Source organism: Cyprinodon tularosa, unplaced genomic scaffold (assembly GCF_016077235.1).
Source record: "Cyprinodon tularosa strain WSP-4 unplaced genomic scaffold, ASM1607723v1 ctg375, whole genome shotgun sequence".
Classification (NCBI taxonomy): Eukaryota; Metazoa; Chordata; class Actinopteri; order Cyprinodontiformes; family Cyprinodontidae; genus Cyprinodon; species Cyprinodon tularosa.
The window spans coordinates 360,750-378,814 of record NW_024039091.1 but is presented as its reverse complement, the minus strand read 5'-3'; positions in this window follow the sequence as shown (position 1 = coordinate 378,814).

The following is an 18,065-nucleotide window of genomic DNA, read 5'->3' as shown; positions in this document are numbered from 1 at the left end:
ACAGTACGGCGCCATTGTTGTTGTGATACTGTGTCGCGCATGCGTGTTTAGAGGCGACGCTATGACGCATGCGTGTAAAAAAAAAAAAAATGCGGTTAGAGCTTAAAGATGGAAACGCGAAAACGGCGTTTCAAAGTCTTCCCACTCTGAAGGCTGAATAAAAAAAAGATTGTTTACAGACCCCAGAAACGCCTGCTTCGTATGGATGAGAGGCTGGTTTGGTGAAAAATTTGTGTGTTTATGCCAGGGTTCGTCTTCGTGTGGACGGGGCCTGAGTCTGGTGTTAGCAGCACCGTAGAGGTAATTCATCCACCAGGAACCCTTCAATTGAGTCAGTAGCTCAGTGGATAACTCCAGTCCTTGAAGGTTGTTTTAGATGCATCACTGCTTCAGTAAAGCTGACCATAGTATGAGCTCATTAGCAGAGCTTGGAAGCTGGCTAATGAAGTTTAGGTTAGAATAGCAAGGGAGGCATTAGAGTTACCAGGGGCGGATTTAGGAAATGAAGGGGCTCTAGGCAAAGACAGGAATGGGGCCCTCTAAATTGAGAAGACAACAAAACAGACCCATTATACAGATCCTGTTTTCTCAGCTGACTTTTCATGCTGTCTCTAAAGGAATGAAAGATTTTTTCCAAGCACTAAGCTCACTTAGCTGATTGCTCCTTCCTGTGTTTCCAAAAAGGCCAAAGTAAATAACCCAGTCCTTCTTTTCACTGTAGACAAGCCATGATCTGCTTCTCTGTTCTCCAGTTTTCATTTGGATGAAATAATAGCTGCATGAATCATGACAGCAGACAAGATAGAGGAGAGCAGGAGGCGGGGTTACCAATCTACTTGCTCTGGAGAGCAGAGTTCGCTGCTTTTAGATGTTGTCTCCAAAGTCTCCAGTAGCAGAAAAAAAGTCTCAAGATTTGGCGCTAGGAGCTTTTTAGAAATCAAAGTTCTAGAGGGGTCTGAAAAGTGACTAAATATAGCGACTAAAGCGCTAAGTTGGCAACACTGCTCTTTGCATGGTTTGTTTTCAAATGGTTTGCTGCTGTCTGTTTGGACCTTTCTGAACATGTGCAGCAAATGGACTGATCCAATATGGTGGACACTGAAGGGGTGGGGGGGGGGGCTGAGACACACTTAATATTATAAGCTTTCTGATGGCATTTTAGTAAAAGGATTTTTATCAAAAACACAATTAATGTGCACAAATGAGGAATAGTTTTATTAACCATACTTGGGGCCCAAAGAAACTGCCTACTGTAGTATTGCTTAATGATAAATCCGTCCCTGATAGTTGCAGAAGACCAGCCTGTGAGAATCTGAGATGCACCGCTGTTCTAGCTGTATGTTTAAATTGGTTGTTCCTGCAAGGAAATGAATCTGTGTCCAAATCTCAATTAAGTTCAGTTTATTTCTATAGAACCAATTTAAAACACATCACCTGCAGGATCGATCTAAGAAAGGCAGCTGATTAAACCTTATCATTAAATTTGCAGGATTCGCCCCTTTTGGAAGAGCAGGTAGCTGTTAGGAATCCAGTCTGTGTGGGTTGTGTTTTTGGTGTTTTTCTCCCCCTCCACCACCAGGTGGTGCCCCGTCCTCGTTGGTCCTCCTTCACAACTGCGGCTGGTTGACTCATCACTGGGGAGTATTTGAGCAGCGGACTTTCACTACCTTGACGCCAGAGTGTTTGCTAGTTTTGGGTACTCTAGCCGAGCTGAGTTTAGCTGAGTCTTTGTTTCTCTGAGTTCTAACGTTGTTTTTGCCTTTTGCCTTTTGGCAGGAAGTCATCCTGCATACTGGATTATTGGCCTTCTCCCCCCCGGAAGGATTTGTTTGAGCTTCACACTAAGCAGGGGATTTATCTCCACACGTCCCGTTCAAGTACTCCTGGAAATCTAAGTGGCAGACCGCTCCATTGCTCCTCAGGAACCAACCAAACCAAAACCTGTCCGCCCTCCAACGAGCCTCTACCTCTGGAAAAAAAACCCCACACCGACTGGGTACTGGGAAGGAACCTTTCTCCGCTAACATAACGTCGTTCAAAGTTCCCACGGACCCTGTACTAACCTCTGTGAACTTCCCCTCTTACTTCCAGTTCTGGTTCACGAGCCCTCTGAGTTCACCTGAATCCAACCCGTTTGGACCCGTAATAAACCTGTTAAACTTTTACTCCGGTTTCTCTGAGTGGTTTCCTGCATGTGGGTCAGATCTCTTTAAAACATCATGACAGTAGCGACAGTAAAATGTTTACATTGTGTTGACTCTGAAGCATTCGCTCCCACCGTGCAAGCATGCAGCGACAGCGGAGAGGAAAAACTCCCTTTTAACACTAAGAAACCTCCAGCAGAACCAGGCTCAGTGTGAGCGGCCATCTGCTGAGGCCGACTGGGGTTCAAGGAGACAGAAGCAGACATAGAAAAAGACCATAGAGGCACTGATTGAAAAATATTTTCCATGTTAGAAAAAGTAACGGTAAACTAGCTCCACAGGTGGTTCAGCTGAGCTCTCAGCCAGTTTAGGAAGATGTTCTGGTAAGTGTGAAGAGGAAGAAATGTGCAGGACGTCTGTCCTCTTATGTTCATATTGATGGACAGAGCCCGGTGTTCCTTCAGAGGAGATATTGCGGCTGGTAAAAGGAAGTCTCTTCTGTCTGGACAGATTTAGCCACCTCAGCCGCTCAGACTTTAGCTCAGATATTTAAAGGAACCCGGAAATCAAGAACCGTCTGTATTCCCAGCTGTGTTTTTAGCCAAGCAGTTTGGTTTGGATGGAGTCCGGACTTCCTCTCTAACAGCAGAAGATCTCAGAGTGACTCACCAGGGAGATGTTGGCTCCTTTTAGTTCCCCTGACAAACTGCACAGAAGGAAACACACAGTCAGAACTGGTTTGCACTTCCTCTTCTCTGAATATCTAACAGCTTGTGACAGGCCCATGAAACACCGCTCCAGCTCATCTGTTCAAACGTGAACATTTTTGTTCCCTGAGGGAAGAAGAGGAAACGTTTTCTCTGGTCTGTTTGCTTTGTGCTCATCCTTTTGAAACGCATCAAACTGTGTCTTTGGATTTCAGTTTGTGCTTCAGTAAAGCCGCTCAGCTAAAGCATCATTCCAGCAGAGATATGATCAAAGTTTGCAGAGATCCTCCTAAAGAGTTGTGTGTTTTGCTCCAAACAAACTTGATTAAAGGGCTGTTCTGATCTCTCTGCTCTTTTTCTATGAATTCAAAGCCGATCCTTAGAAACCAAACAAGACGCTAGTGTTTGATGGTGAGACGAGAATTCAATGTTTTTAATTCTGACAAAGAAGTCACAGTCAGTGCCGTGCATGCAGGGCAACGTTTGGACTTCATGACAAACTTTCTGTAGTGAAGAAATGGCTCCATCTCCTCTTGGGTTTCCAGTCAACACTTCCAGATGTCAATCCTTTCACATTTAGCCAAACCTGTTAAACTCGGCTTACAATGTACGATTTTTTTGCCTTTTTTTGGACCGATTTTCCAGTTGTACGAGAATTTTTCAATCGTGCCAACTTTCAGCCTGATCGTGCGTCATGTAGTGAACAGGGAGCAATGAGGGTTGATCAACCTCTGACCACCACCTCCCAATCAGAAGTCGTAAGATCGGGGGGAAAAAATCAAACGTATTTGAAATTCAGTCGGACAAACAAGGATTCTTCTTCTTCTTCCTTTCAGATGAAAACCCAGAAGCGGTGGGAGTGCAATGAGTGAAATGGAGTAAAACTGACAGACCGTAGTAGCCACGTTTGCTCAGCCATGTCTTTGTTCAAATACGTCGTCCCGTTTTCTTTTTAGGGATTTCGGCACAAAATTATCCAAATTGCCGAGGCAGCGCTTTTCACTCTAGTGAGCTTCATTTTCTACTGGTTTGGCTTCCGGATAGACGAGTCCGAGTAGCGCCATCTCACTGCGGAGCTGAGTCCCACCTGGTTTTTAGATGTACAGTGTGAGCTGTGAACTTAAACCCTGCAGTTTCTTCGTCATACAGTGTGAGCTGTAGCTGCAACGATTGAAAATAAATAAATCGTACAGCGTTTGTCCAGCTTTAATGTTGATGCTTTCGGACCATCAGCTTTAAATCAATCAAAAGATCTACAGAGAAAATCACAGCAGAGAAGAAACCTCAAGGAATGAACCCACATTTAAAGTGTTTATTTCTCTTCAGTTTGATGCTAATCATTTACATCCAATCGGAACCATCATCAAACTGATAAAAAAAAAAAATCCATGTTCATATGGTCATTTTATACAAAATCATAACTTCTAGTCTTCTAGTCCGGCTTAATAAAGTGATTAAGAAGCAGAAGGATAGCAAAAGGTTTTTTCTCTCTATGACAAAATGGAAACACTTCATCATATTCTTACAGAAGACACTTTTAGTTAACTTTCCCAATTATTGAGAAAAACTTTTCTGACTTTTATTGTAGAAATTTTCTTAGCAGTGACTTTCACTTTTACCAGAGTAATTTTCAGTACCGTATAGACTTTGGAGCACAGAGCAAGAGTCTTGTCCTCAAACAAAATGCTCTCTTCTATAGTTTTGAGCTTGGCACCAGCTACTATCTGCAGGCCTGAATCCAAGGACCTGCAGGAACAAATGGAAGAAGATGGAACCTGGTGTCAGTCCATCCAGAACTCCCCATGTCGGGACAGGCATAAATGATTGGTTTCATGTTTTTACTGATTACCGCTAATTTCATTCAATCACCGTGAACAAATTAGTTTTAGGTTTAAATAATGATCCATTGGTTATTCCTTTCTGAACGGACTTTTCTTTTAAAAAATTAGATACGTGTGTTTGGAAATATTTTTATAAATGACACTTCTTGCCCTGGTGTTCATTTCCAGCTTTCAACATTATGCATTATTTTTACCTCTCAATATGTGTGAAATTAGTTTTTAAACATTTAATTCAAACCTGAATTTGTTAGACACTTTGATTTTGTTTTTTAATATAAGACAGTTCCTTGCTTTAAGGGACAGCTGGTAAAACCACCCTCAAAACAGCGATAGTCAATAAAAGAGCTTTCAGTCCAACTTAAAGCGTCTTTAAAAACACTGCTGTGCAGTAAGAAAGTCCCAGTAGAAAATTACAAAGGTAATATTGATTGTGTAGTAGTTTGGTCGAGGATCAGCAAGGTGAACAAAAAACAGCATCAGCCAGCGGTTCCAGAGTCCTCTGAGGATTTTCATTCAGCACTTTTCACTCTGACAACACACCTGCACTTGACTGGACCAGGCCACAATGAAACAGGTAGAAAACTGAGAAACACAAATAAAATTAATGATCCAGTTTATAAACTCGTCTACATAATGAAAGAGTCTGCATAATAAACCATGTGAGACAAGATAACTCAAAAAGTTACTTCAAAGAAAAACAGAGCATTTCCCCAAAAGGAAACCCTCTAAATGCAAGAGGTAATCAATGACATCATCCAGCCAATTTAGCAGGAAATACTGGGACAAACAATGGTGACTATAAAGGAAAACAAATACCATTAATATACTTTTGAAACAAAATACATGTCAGGACTCCAGTCTGTGTGGTCTGTGTTTTTGTGTGTTTGTCTTCCTTCCTCCACCAGGCGGTGCCTGGTTCTGATTCTCCTCCTCACACACCTGCAAGGGGTTAGCTTGTTAACGAAGTGTACTAAAGCTGCTGACTGCCACGACCTCGACGCGAGAGTGTTTGCAAACTGAGTCAAACAGAGTTTTTGTCAACTTGAGTCTTAATATTGTTTTTTGTCTTTGCCTCTCGGCAGGAAGTCATCCTGCAAACTGGATTTTCGGACCTTCTCTCCCTGGAAGGATCTACTGAACCTCAAACTGAGCTGGGGATACAAACCGGAGGTTTGGATCCACTTTCCCCCCAGAGGAATCATTTGAGCTTCACACTGAGCAAGGGATTCATCTGCACCATAGTCCGTTGAAGTACCGCAGGAAATCTAGGTGGCAGTCAGTCTTCTCCGTTCATCTACAAGCAACCGTATTCTGCGTAACCCTGTCCGCCCTCCTCCGTATGAGACAAACACAGGAACACATTCCTCACCTGCTGGAGTCTAAGAGTAAACCTAATCTCTGGAAACATGAGTCTGCCTACCTTTCCTCCTCTTCAAATTCGAGAATCAATTTTCCCACTGAACCTGAACTAACCGCAGTGTCTTCCTCTCACCTTTCAGTGAGCAGTTTTTCAGAGCAACACTGGAATCTCCACAAAACCTCTCAATAAACTTTTCCCCTTGTCTCTCTGGATTGGTTTATCTGCATGTCGGTCCGAGCTTTTCATAAAATCATGACAATACACAAGTTCAACCACTAATCCAGAAGTAGTAGCTTTAACCTAAACATATAAATGGATGGAAACTGCAACATAATGCTATAACAAACAAACCTGGGATAGTAAGCAAAGCAAAGTTGCAAACTAATGTTTAAATTTAAGCATTATGAATCAGAAATAAGAATAAGGGACAAGTGGTGAACACAAACTGAACCACTTCGTCACATTGATGTAGGCTGCCTTTTTAAAAATTATAAAACTATTGGACTAAATAGAAATGTATATTAGTAGTTTTGAAATGCAGGCTGATACAAAATACTTGGAAAAAAGCAGGCAAAAAACAAAACCCCTTCATTTCTGATTAGTGTGATGCTAAATGAGCAGATTAGGCCTCAGGATTGATTAAGCCTGGCTGTTAGTCTGGTGTGGAGCAGGATAGCTGCACAGAATTAATGATCTGATGCTGCTTCTGCGAAACAGATTTGAGGCCTAATAAAGTCAGGATTTTAGGAAACCCCCCCCGGGTTAAGCTCTTATCTTGGTATCTTGGCCTCAGGTCTCTGTAGAGCAGAAAGAAAGAGGCCCCGCCCACAAAGAGACATGCTTAGTTATGGCTGCAAAGACACCATGTCCTCATGGACTATTCTTTGAGGGGAAACAATTTGTCAAGTTGGTTTGAGGTTTGACAAGACCCAAAACGCAGACACTGAAGCTGGAGGTGGTTACTTGCAGATTTTGAAAAAAAAAAAAACAGAAGCTAAAATCCAAAAACATAAATCCACAAAATCCAAAAATATTGAAAAATAGGAATACTCACAACAAGTGGTCAAAGAAATGACGACAAACCAGCAACAGTGACTGAGCAGGAGGTGCATTTAAGGGAGAGAGAAACAAAGACCAGGGTAATCAGCAGACTGGGAGCAGGTGTGAACAGAGGAGTCTAGAAGGGAGCTAGGGGAAAGGAGACTGACACTAGAGGGCAACAGAGGGCAAACAGGAAATACCTAAGCACTCAAATACAATCAAAAATAACTAGAATAACACAAAATGAAAATATAAACAATGAAAACTCAAAGTTAAAATGTAAACAGAACCAAAACCATGACACAATTATTTTTCAATTGATAAGTTCTGAATGTTGCTTTTTGCATTCTCTGTTTTTTTTGTATTTGTCCATTATGTTGTTGTGTTTCTGCAGCAATGTCACAGCGCCACCAGTGCACTTAAATATTACAGGAGCTTTAATGGTGCTGCTTGCCCTCTTGTTGACACATTGCTTTTAAATATATACCCATGTGGATAGGGCAGATTGCTGAGGGGTGATTTTAATTCAATTCAATTCAGTTTATTTCTATAGCGCCAATTTCCAACACACGTCATCTCAAGGCACTTTCCAGTTCACCAGATCATCCAGTCAGATTGATACAAAGTTTTCTATCTAAGGAAAACCAGCTGATTGCATCAACTCATTGACTCAAATGCCTCACACTAAGCATGCTTGTAGCGACAATGGAGAGGAGCCAACTCCCATGTCAGAGGATGAAGAGAGAACATCCAGTTAGTCACAGTCAGAGAAACAGGACTACACTGAAAAACAGGCCAAGCTCCAACATCTATAAACAAAGGTGTTGATGGCAGCAGCACAGCTGATATTTCTCTCCAGGATGGAGTCACAGCCAAACAGGAACAGACCAGATGAAGCTACTATGAGAAAAAGCAGAGAGAGCAGAACGTTAGAGATTGAACTAACAGATTCTGCAGAGTGGGAGAATAGAGATAGAATGAAGCAGAATGATGAAAAAGGGGTCCCTATGTCCTCCAGCAGTCTAAGCCTATAGCAGCATAGCTATAGAGATAGCTCAGGATAACCTGAGCCACTTTAACTATAAACTTTATCAAACAGGAACGTTTTAAACCTAGCCTTAAAAGTAGACAGGGTGTCTGCCTCACGGACTAAAACTGGTTTTTACCGAAATTTTAACTGAATGATCTTAACCAAAAGACGCATCAAAAAGGATTAAAAAAAATCCCCTTCTGTTATTTTTTCCATTCATTAAACCAAATGAGAGTTTTGTTCCTTTGGGAAGCAAACAGAACCAAAGATAAAAAAAAGGTAAAACAGAAACCATAAAAAAAAAAAAATAGCAAAACTGAATGCTTTTGAAGCGTAATCCTCCCAAACTTGTTAACTTCTAACTGCTGCTTGGTCCCTTTATTTTGGGACCATTTCAAAACAAAGGGAATCAGGAAAGGGGAATCTCCGCACAGACAAAACTATGACCGACGACTGCATGACACACCAGGACTGCGGTCCAATAACTTATATAACTCTGTGGAAATAAATCCATCTGCTCAGAGAACAAAGAGCAACCACAGAGTGAGTCACTGTGGATCACAGGAAGCCTGGGGGCAGGACTCATTACAATCACAAAGACAAGTCCTTTTTTAAATTATGCTGATTTTTTTTTCCATTTTTCAGTGAGCAAAATAAACCATCAGACAAAAAGTCAAATTCAGCTGTCAGCAGTCTGAAAAATGTTTCTAAAAATACCTGTGCTTAATTTGAAGAGGAAATCATCACTAAGTCATGCTGCCAAAATTCAGTTCAGTAAAGAAAAACAAACAGGGTAGAAATAAAATTGAGTGGATCCAGAAAAATAATGTAAACTGGACCTAAGGCAGCAGAGAAAATACCCGCAAATAAAACACTTTAGAATTATAAGAGAGGAAAGTTTATGATCTGAGCTCCAGCACGTTGAAGACGGAATAAATTACATAAAAACTATGAAATACTGATAAAAAATATCAAAGGAAATGTTTATAAAAACACTAAAAAGGACAAATGGTATAAACTAAGATGTTTAATTTCAGAAAGAAGTTAAAATCAGGGCATATTAATAACAATTTAAATTAAAAAAAAAATAATTTTGAAATGTAAGAAACTGAACAATAAGTTGTTCTTCTGGTCACATTAACTTGTTATTGGTGGGAGACAGAGGGACACTGGCAAAAAAATAACATCACAGATAAAAAAAAGTCTGTTACTGAGCTCCTTCAGACACAGAGCGCTGCATTCTATGTGCACTAAGGAGTGTTATCACAGATCCTTCCTCCCAGCAGCTGCTAAAACCATCACTGCTGCAGAAGAACTTATTGCCGCATTTCCAGACAGGACACTGTTAAAAAAAAAAAAAAAAGACTCTATGAATGTTCACATCACTGCTGCTAAAATCAAAACAGTTGTATTTGTGTTGTCTGTTTATGCACAAAAGTGACTATTTTATTTATTTTTCAAATTTAGATTTTCCTTCAATGAGAGAGCTTGTTTTTTTAACACATGTACGCCACCATTTTTCTCATCTTTTCACTTATACTATTTATCCTTAGAAGTCTGAATGCAGGTTGCATGGTGGAGCAGTGGGTAGCACTGTTTCCTTGAAGCAAGAAGGTTCCGGGTTCGATTCCCGGCACGGGGTCTTTCTGCATGGAGTTTGCATGTTCTCCCTGAGCATGCGTAGGTTCTCTCTGGGTACTCCGGTTTCCTCCCACAGTCCAAAAACATCTGTAAGTTAATTGGGTTTGCATGGTTGTGTGTCTCTGTGTTGCCCTGCGACAGACTGGCGACCGGTCCAGGGTGGACCTCACCCATAGACTACCTCACTGTGACCCTGAAAACGACTAAGTGGGAGAAAATAGATGGATGTGAATGCTTCCACTGGCCTTCCATTTTTCTGCTGACACACCTGAGTTTTTGAGAAAATACAAAAAAAACTGAGCCAATTCTTCTCGAAAAAGTTGTTTTTTCTTTTGATTGGAGTAGACAAGTAAGACAATTAGAATCACATTTACAATAATTTAATTTAATAGCTCCATTATTTTATTTTATGTGAAAAATATCTAGTCATTATAATTTAAGGGTAAAAATACTTATTTCAATCTTCAGAACCACTAGAAGAAAATCCAGATGGTGTCAGGAAAGGTCCAGATTGAAGATTATATTTTTGGCCATAGTTATATGGCCAAAAATGCCCTCTGGGAAGAGGCTTTGCAGCATTCAATGCAGGATTAGCAGATTCTGCAAATGCGTCTTCCCCACCCGCCATCAGACGGCTAAATGTTGAAAAAAAAACTCCAAACACTGCATATTTACACCAAATAAACTACTCAAAAAAATTAAAGGAACACTTTGTAATCAGAATGTAGCATCAAGTTAATTAAACTTGTGGGATATTGATTTGGTCAGGTAAGTAGCAGAGGGGTTGTTAATCAGTTTCAGCTGCTTTGGTGTTAATGAAATTAACAACAGGTGAACTAGAGGGGCAACAACGAGACAACCATCAAAACAGGAATGGTTTTACAGGTGGAGGCCACTGACATTTTTTCCCCTCCTCATCTTTTCTCACTCTTTTTCACCAGTTTAGCATTTTGCTAGGGTCACTGTCACTACTGTTAGCATGAGGCGCTACCTGGACCCTGCAGAGGTTGCACAGGCAGTCCAACTCCTCCAGGAAGGCGCATCAATACGTGCCATTGCCAGAAGGTTTGCTGTGTCTCCCAGCACAATCTCAAGAGCATGGAGGAGATTCCAGGAGACAGGCAGTTACTCCAGGAGAGCTGGACAGGGCCGTAGAAGGTCTACAACCCATCAGCAGGACCGCTATCTGCTCCTTTGTGCAAGGAGGAGCAGGAGGAGCACTGCCAGAGCCCTACAAATGACCTCCAGCAGGCCACTGGTGTGAATGTCTCTGACCGAACAATCAGAAACAGGCTTCAACAGGATTGACTTTGGTGCCGGTGCCTTCGCTTCAATGCCGGTTCCTGGGCGATGCTTTTTCCGATGCCGGTTTTGTGGTATCGGTTCGGGGGGGAGGGGAGCTGCACGAAATGGTGAGGTGCAGGTCTTGGGTTTTGTTTTGGGCTGTGGTTTTTCCGCTTTCATTTCTCCTCTTGCATAGGGGAATTTTTATTTATTTTATTTGTATTTATTTATTTATTTTATTTTATTTTTCAGTGGGGGGGAGCGGTTGCGGGCGGGTCAGTGTCTGGTGTCCACTGTCACATTGTGGGGGCTTTTCTGCTTGGCGTTTTTTTTTGGGGGGGGATTGGCATGTCTGTTTTCTCGGGGGGTGGGCAGGCCCATTGGGTGGGGGTCCTGCTGGCGGCGCGCCGCTGGTTTGTGGGGGTCTGGGCGGCTCCGGCGGGGGTGGTGTTGGGGGGCCGGTGTGGATGGGCTGGCTGCGCTGATTGGGTATTTGGATGGGTTTTCCCTCTTGGAGGCATGGTGGAGCTGCTTTGTTCCCGCTGATCGCGGCGGGTGTGGCTGCGGGGCGGGTGGAGTGGCTCCGACCGGCGCACGTTGGGGGGCCGGGGCGGCGGAGCTGCTTCGGCCGCGTGTCGGGGGCCGGTGCGGGCGGCGGGGCTTGCTCCGGACGCGACTGTGCTGCTCTGGCTTTGTCCGGTGAGGGAGAGGCGTGGTTCACTCCGCTGTGAACCACGCCGGCTGATTGCGCCAGCTGCGGTCTGCTCTTCTTGCGGTCGGGCGCCGGGCAGCTTTTCTGCTCTTGGGTTATGTCTGTGCACGGCGTGTTGCATTGCGCGCTGTTGGCATCGGTCTTGGTGGGGTGGGGCCGCGCTTTTGGCCTGGGGGGCGTTTTGGGGGGGTTCCGCAGATGCGCGTGGGCCCCAGCTTTGGGTGGGGCCGCCTGTGTGTTTTTCCTGGGTGGTGCGGTCACGTTGGGTGTTGCGGCCGGTCGCCGAGGCTTGGTGCCTCGGTCGGCGCCGTGGAGGGGCCAGTGTTCGGTGCCCAGCCCAACTTCAGGGTGGCCGGCTGCCGGCGGAGCCCACGGACTCGTCCCCGCGGCTCCCCGGGGCGCCAGCATGGCGGTGGCTGGGGGGCTTCTTCGTGGCTGTCTCTCCTCCTCCCTTGGTGGGGGTCTGACTTCCAGGGCTGGCCCCGCCTTGGTGCCTTCGCTCTTGGGGTCCCTTTGGGCGCCTGGGGCTTTGGGTCTCCCGGCGCTGGACTCAGTGCTCTGGGGGTGCGCCTCTTCGGCTCTCCACAACCACTATTGAGCATTTTTTCTATGGATAAACTTTACATGCACAAGTTCACCCTCACAAACAATTACAGGTGCTAGGCTTCAGGTACTTAGAGATTCACTTCCATGCAGAAACCCCACATTCATATCTTCAGGTAACACAGAGTACATGTCAGACTTAATAATATTACTTTAGCGATAGTTTCAAGGTGTTGCTTTATTGTATATCTCGTACCATGTCTTTCGGTTGTGCTGTTCTTTTTTTCATCTCGTTACAGGTGATGAAGCAGACTGAAAATGTTTTGTCATTGTCTCCTTTCTATCTCCTCTTTCTTTCATCTTTTTTTTTCTTCTTCTGTTTTTCTGCTCTATTCACATTGCAGTGTCCATATAAACTGTAAAAATCCCTGCATAATTATAATAAAGCAATTTATATGCATGAACCAAGTGGAGCAGTATGGTGATAGCCGTACTGCTCAACTTATGAAAGTAAAATCTGTTGGGCTCTTTTTGGCATCAAGACAAATATTCTTATTGGCACATTGCCAGACAGGACGCTGTAAAAAAAAAAAAGAAAAAAGAATGAAACAGACTTCACGAGGGTGACCTGAGGGCCCCACGTCCTCTAGTGGGCCCTGTGCTCACTGCCCGGCACTGTGGAGCTCCATTGGCATTTGCCACAGAACACCGGAATTAGCAAGTCCACCACTGGCGCCCTGTGCTTTTCACAGATGAGAGCAGGTTCACCCTGAGCACATGTGACAGACATGAAAGGGTCTGGAGAAGCCGTGGAGAACGTTATGCTGCCTGTAACATCGTTCAGCATGACCGGTTTGGTGTGGGATCAGTGATGGTCTGGGGAGGCATATCCATGGAGGGACGCACAGACCTATACAGGCTAGACAACACAGCCCTGACTGCCATTAGGTATCGGGATGAAATCCTTGCACCCATTGTCAGACCCTATGCTGGTGCAGTGGGTCCTGGGTTCCTCCTGGTGCACGACAATGCCCGGCCTCATGTGGTGAGAGTATGCAGGCAGTTCCTGGAGGATGAAGGAATTGATGCCATTGATTGGCCCCCCACCCCCCGCTCGCCTGACCTAAATCCAATAGAACACCTCATTATGTTTCCATCCATCCCACGCCGCCAGGTTGCACCTCAGACTGTCCAGGAGCTCAGTGATGCCCTGGTCCAGATCTGGGAGGAGATCTGGACCAGGGCCCCAGGACCCCAGGACGCCATCCGTCGTCTCATTAGGACAATGCCCCGATGTCGTCAGGCATGCATACACGCACGCGGGGGCCATACAAATGACTGAATACCATTTTGAGTTGCTGCAATGAAATTTCAGCAAAATTGACTAGCCTGCAGCATTATTTTTTCACTATAAGTTTTGGGGTGTCTTTGAATTCAGCGCTCTGTAGGTTGATCCTTTTCATTTCCATCAAATGATCTGGCATCCTTTGTTCCTAACACATCACCCAGTCCATATCAGTAGAAATAAAAAGCAAGATTTTTTTTCCCCATTGAGATCTGATGTGTTTTCAAAGAGTTCCTTTAATTTTTTTGAACGGTGCATGTTTGATGCTCTGAACTTCCATATCAATGCGTTTTTTTTTTTTTTTTTCCCCACAATGTTTACATTTGATAACTTCTGCATTTAATAAATAGAAATTTTTGTACACACATTTTGTGTAAACAAAATGAGAATAAAAGTTGTCTAAGTCATATAAATGTTCCTGTTTGGCTGGAAGCACGGAGAGTAGAAGAAGCTTGATCACCTCTCAAGAGCAGGTGACAGGAGTCACCATGAGGCTGCCCCTCTGATCTCTGCTCTCCTACACTGCAAAAAAATTGCAGTCTAAATAAGTCATTTTTTCTTAAAATAAGTGCATTTGTTCTTGAATTAAGGAGGTAAAAGAGACATTTTGCCAATTGAACAAGACAATTTATATTTAAAATAAGAAAAAACAATTACATTGTCTTATTTTAAGTTCATATCATCTAATTATCTTATTTTAAGAGCAAAACTACTCATTCTATTGGCAGATGATCTTATTTACCTGCTCAAATTAAGGGGAAATATACTTCATTCAAGATATTTTTACTTATTTCTAGATAGTTTTTGCAGTGTAGTAGACCTTCATGTCTTGGCAGGTCTGCAGATCCATCCTCTCCTCATGTTCAGATGATTCATTTAGAGCTGAACAATAACTTTCTCTCCGAGCCGCCTGCTGGTTTCCTTGTTTGGTTTTCTAATTGTTCTCCAGAGATTCTCTGAGGCCAGAACCAGAGGAGCTGCAGGTAGTTAAAGCTGACGGCTTTGACTCAGGTTCTGAGGAACCTCAGACCAGAACTATTTCCTGACTGGATTCAGTGGAATCCAGAATGTTCTGAGAAACCGACATGGTACTAGTTATAGCGTCTAAATTCTCTAAGCTGCATATTTGTGATTCACAGGCTGAACATGTGGTCAGCAGAACCACAGACTGAGCCTTTACCTTCTGTAGGGGCAGAGTGGGGCGTTAAATCCCAAAGCTGACATCCATAGATGGTAGATCCCAGCTGATAGAGCAGGAGCTGTAATGGCATCATAATCCAGACAGGAAGTGGAATCAGTGTGACCCCCCCCCCCACCCCCCTGCCCCGACGAAGAGGGAAAGCATGCATTGCATGTCCCTCTGAACCGCTGCAGTCTGCATAGAGAAGCTATCATCCAAACGCAGTTTAGTCCCATAAAGTCCAAATTGTAAGTTAATGGAAGGAACTTTACCCAGAACCTCATCTGGACTGGACTCCCTGCAACCAGAACCAACAGAGCCGGTGAGGCAATCAGCTCCGGGAGGCGAGCAGCTCTCACTGACTCAGAAACTGAGTCAGTGAGAGTCAGAATCTGAGCCTGGGAGCCAAATTGCATGTTTAGACATTGGAGCTGCAGGCTGAAGACTTCTGAGGAGAACGGAGAGTTTATCTTGAAGCTAAAAGTGAAACATGTTCATTTATAGTTCAGCGGGTGAAATGGACGTACAGAGAAGTTCAAACCCATCAACACCTCCTTTCTCTGCAAATCTCACAATTCTAAACTTCCACCATAAAACGGGCGAATCCAAAAGAAGCACAGAGTTTACGTAAACTCGGGGATGTTGCCTTATTTGGTTCTGATCTGGACTTATGTCACGCCCCGAAATTGACATCCAGACCAGCCCAATGGTTCACTGGCCCAGGAACATGAATACAGGTAGATGGAAGACACCAGTTTAGCCTATTATTAAAGTATTTCTGATTCCTGGTTGATGGGACAGGTGTTGTGAATGAAACGGTGCCCAGCTTGAAAGAGCTCCTGTGTGTCTCTGAATGTGTGCATTGATGACTGAAAGACATCTTCTGCCTCCATTTATCTGTTTACTATAGTCTGTTAATTCATGTTAATGTGGATTTAGAGACATTTCAAACAGTGGAAAAAATTGCAGAGGGAATATAAAAAAAAAGTCTAATCAACCAAAACTTTCGTGACCACCATGCAGTACCTCCGTGGAACCCCTAGGGGTCGTAAACCCCCCGTTGAAGACCTCCGATCTATACTTAAAATTAATATGTTTGCGGTGATTTAATGAATTTAGCGTTAATCGGTAAGAAAATGAAAATAATAATTTTCGTCGCGATCACTGAGTCTGGTAGCGGCCATTTTTGCCCAAATATAGTAACCCCTGCCTCCTGCCATCTTCCAGCAGTGACATCACGGTGCGGTAAGCCTAGCGCCATTCTCCCCGCTTTACAAGCTAAATCAATGGGAACTACTAGACACATCTGCAATCAACAACAATTATTGAAGATTTCCAGAGGACTTCACCATTGAAATTCACCAGAGCTATAGTGAAACTGACAATGCCCACGTGCATGGCAGCTGGATGCTGGAATACATCAGGTAAAAGTGAAAAAAAGAGTTATTCCACCTTTCTGATTCCTGATCCTCCACGGACGGGTTGGTCGTTGGATCGCCAACTTGAAGAGGGAGGATTTGCCATCGAACTTCTGGCCAGAGAAAAAACCCGTAATATGTAGCCAACATTTGGAAGAAGAATGTTTTCAAGATGACTTGGATAATAGCGCGTTGTGACAAACACCAGATACAGCACTGGGACTTGATCACACAAATGGAAATTACTTTTAATTAAAAACATTAATTTAGTGAACAGTTTGTAAAAATTTCATATTTAAAGTACTTTCAGGAGTTTGAATTCTGAATATGGCGGGACTTTTCCTTTGAAACAGCAGCTCCTGTCCTGTGAGTGAAGATAGGAGGGATGAAGAAAGAGAAAACGTCCCTGAGAGGCAGAGAGAGGAAACGAAACGAACCAGAACCTTCCAGGAAAGTCTGAGCAGAAACATCTCCTCTTATCTCCTTAAACAAACTTCCAGTAAATCTTTCAGCTTCTGACGGAAAAACGTACAGGGTTGGAAATTCCTTTAAAATATATCAAACCATGAAAATATTTCCTCCCATCTGAAGAACTTTGGGAACGATTTCTAAGATGAGGTTAAAGTTTTAAAATCATACAAACATGTCAGGCTTACACTGTTAAAATAACTTTAAACCCTCTTTAGAGGTGACGAAATATCCCTGTTTCAATTTTTTTTTTCCTTTTTAGCTGCTCAGAAATAAATAAAAGACGCAAAGAAAATTTTTGAAAATAATCAATTATTGTAAAGCTTATTGTTATAGTTTTGGGGTGTTCCTTTTTTATTTTGTTGGTCAAGAAGATGTTTCAGTCTTTTACAAGAAAAAAAAGAATCTTTAATAAACTTATAAATGAATATCCGATAATAAAATAAATGGCTGCTTTTGCACTGTTTCTTGAGGGGCCACATTCACACTATTTAGAGACCAAATAACTAAAGTCCTTGACAGATTTTGAGCTTCATTTCAGAATAATTAAACACATAACTCAGTAGTAAACGGTTCGTCATCTTAGAGTTTTTCCTCTCCACTGTCGCTACAAGCATGCTTAGTGTGAGGGATTGCTGAAGAGTCAATGAGTCGATGCAATCAACTGGTTTTCCTTAGATAGAAAACTTTGAATCAATCTGACTGGATGATCTGGTGAACTGGATGTGTTGTAAATTGGTGCTATAGAAATAAACTGAATAGAACTTTAACAGTGATTTTCACCCCTGGTCCTCAGGGTCCACCTTCCTGCGCTTCGCCAGGCCTCCATCTAATCCTGGTATTCCCTCCTCAGCAGGACATCATTGAAGGTGAAATAATGACAAACTCCCTGCAAATATCCTGCAGGAATCACCTGAACATGCAGAACGGTGGATCCTGGAGGCCATGCAGAAAGGCTCTTCTTTATTTTTTATTTATTTGTCCTCTTGGCTGAACTTTCTTATTAGAAATCCTGTCAAACTCCCACCCTGTTGATGGGAGATTACGTTTTGATAATGAAAAAGTTACAGTAAACTGTTCAGGAGGGGTTTCCAAGCAGCCCGTCTGTGCAGCTGGGTGGGACGCTTTTAGAGTGTGACTCACACTGAGAAATAAACGGAATCTGCTGCAGACACTGAATCCATTAAGGTTAGGTAACACGATGTGAGGGGAGGTTAACTTGGTGTCACACGAGGTGACAGCCGCTGACTTTTGACAGTCAGTCATTGTGACAACAGCAGAGGGGTGTTTGCAGAGATGGCAAAAGTACTCACTTTCCGTACTTGAGTAAAAGTACAGATACTTGTGTTAA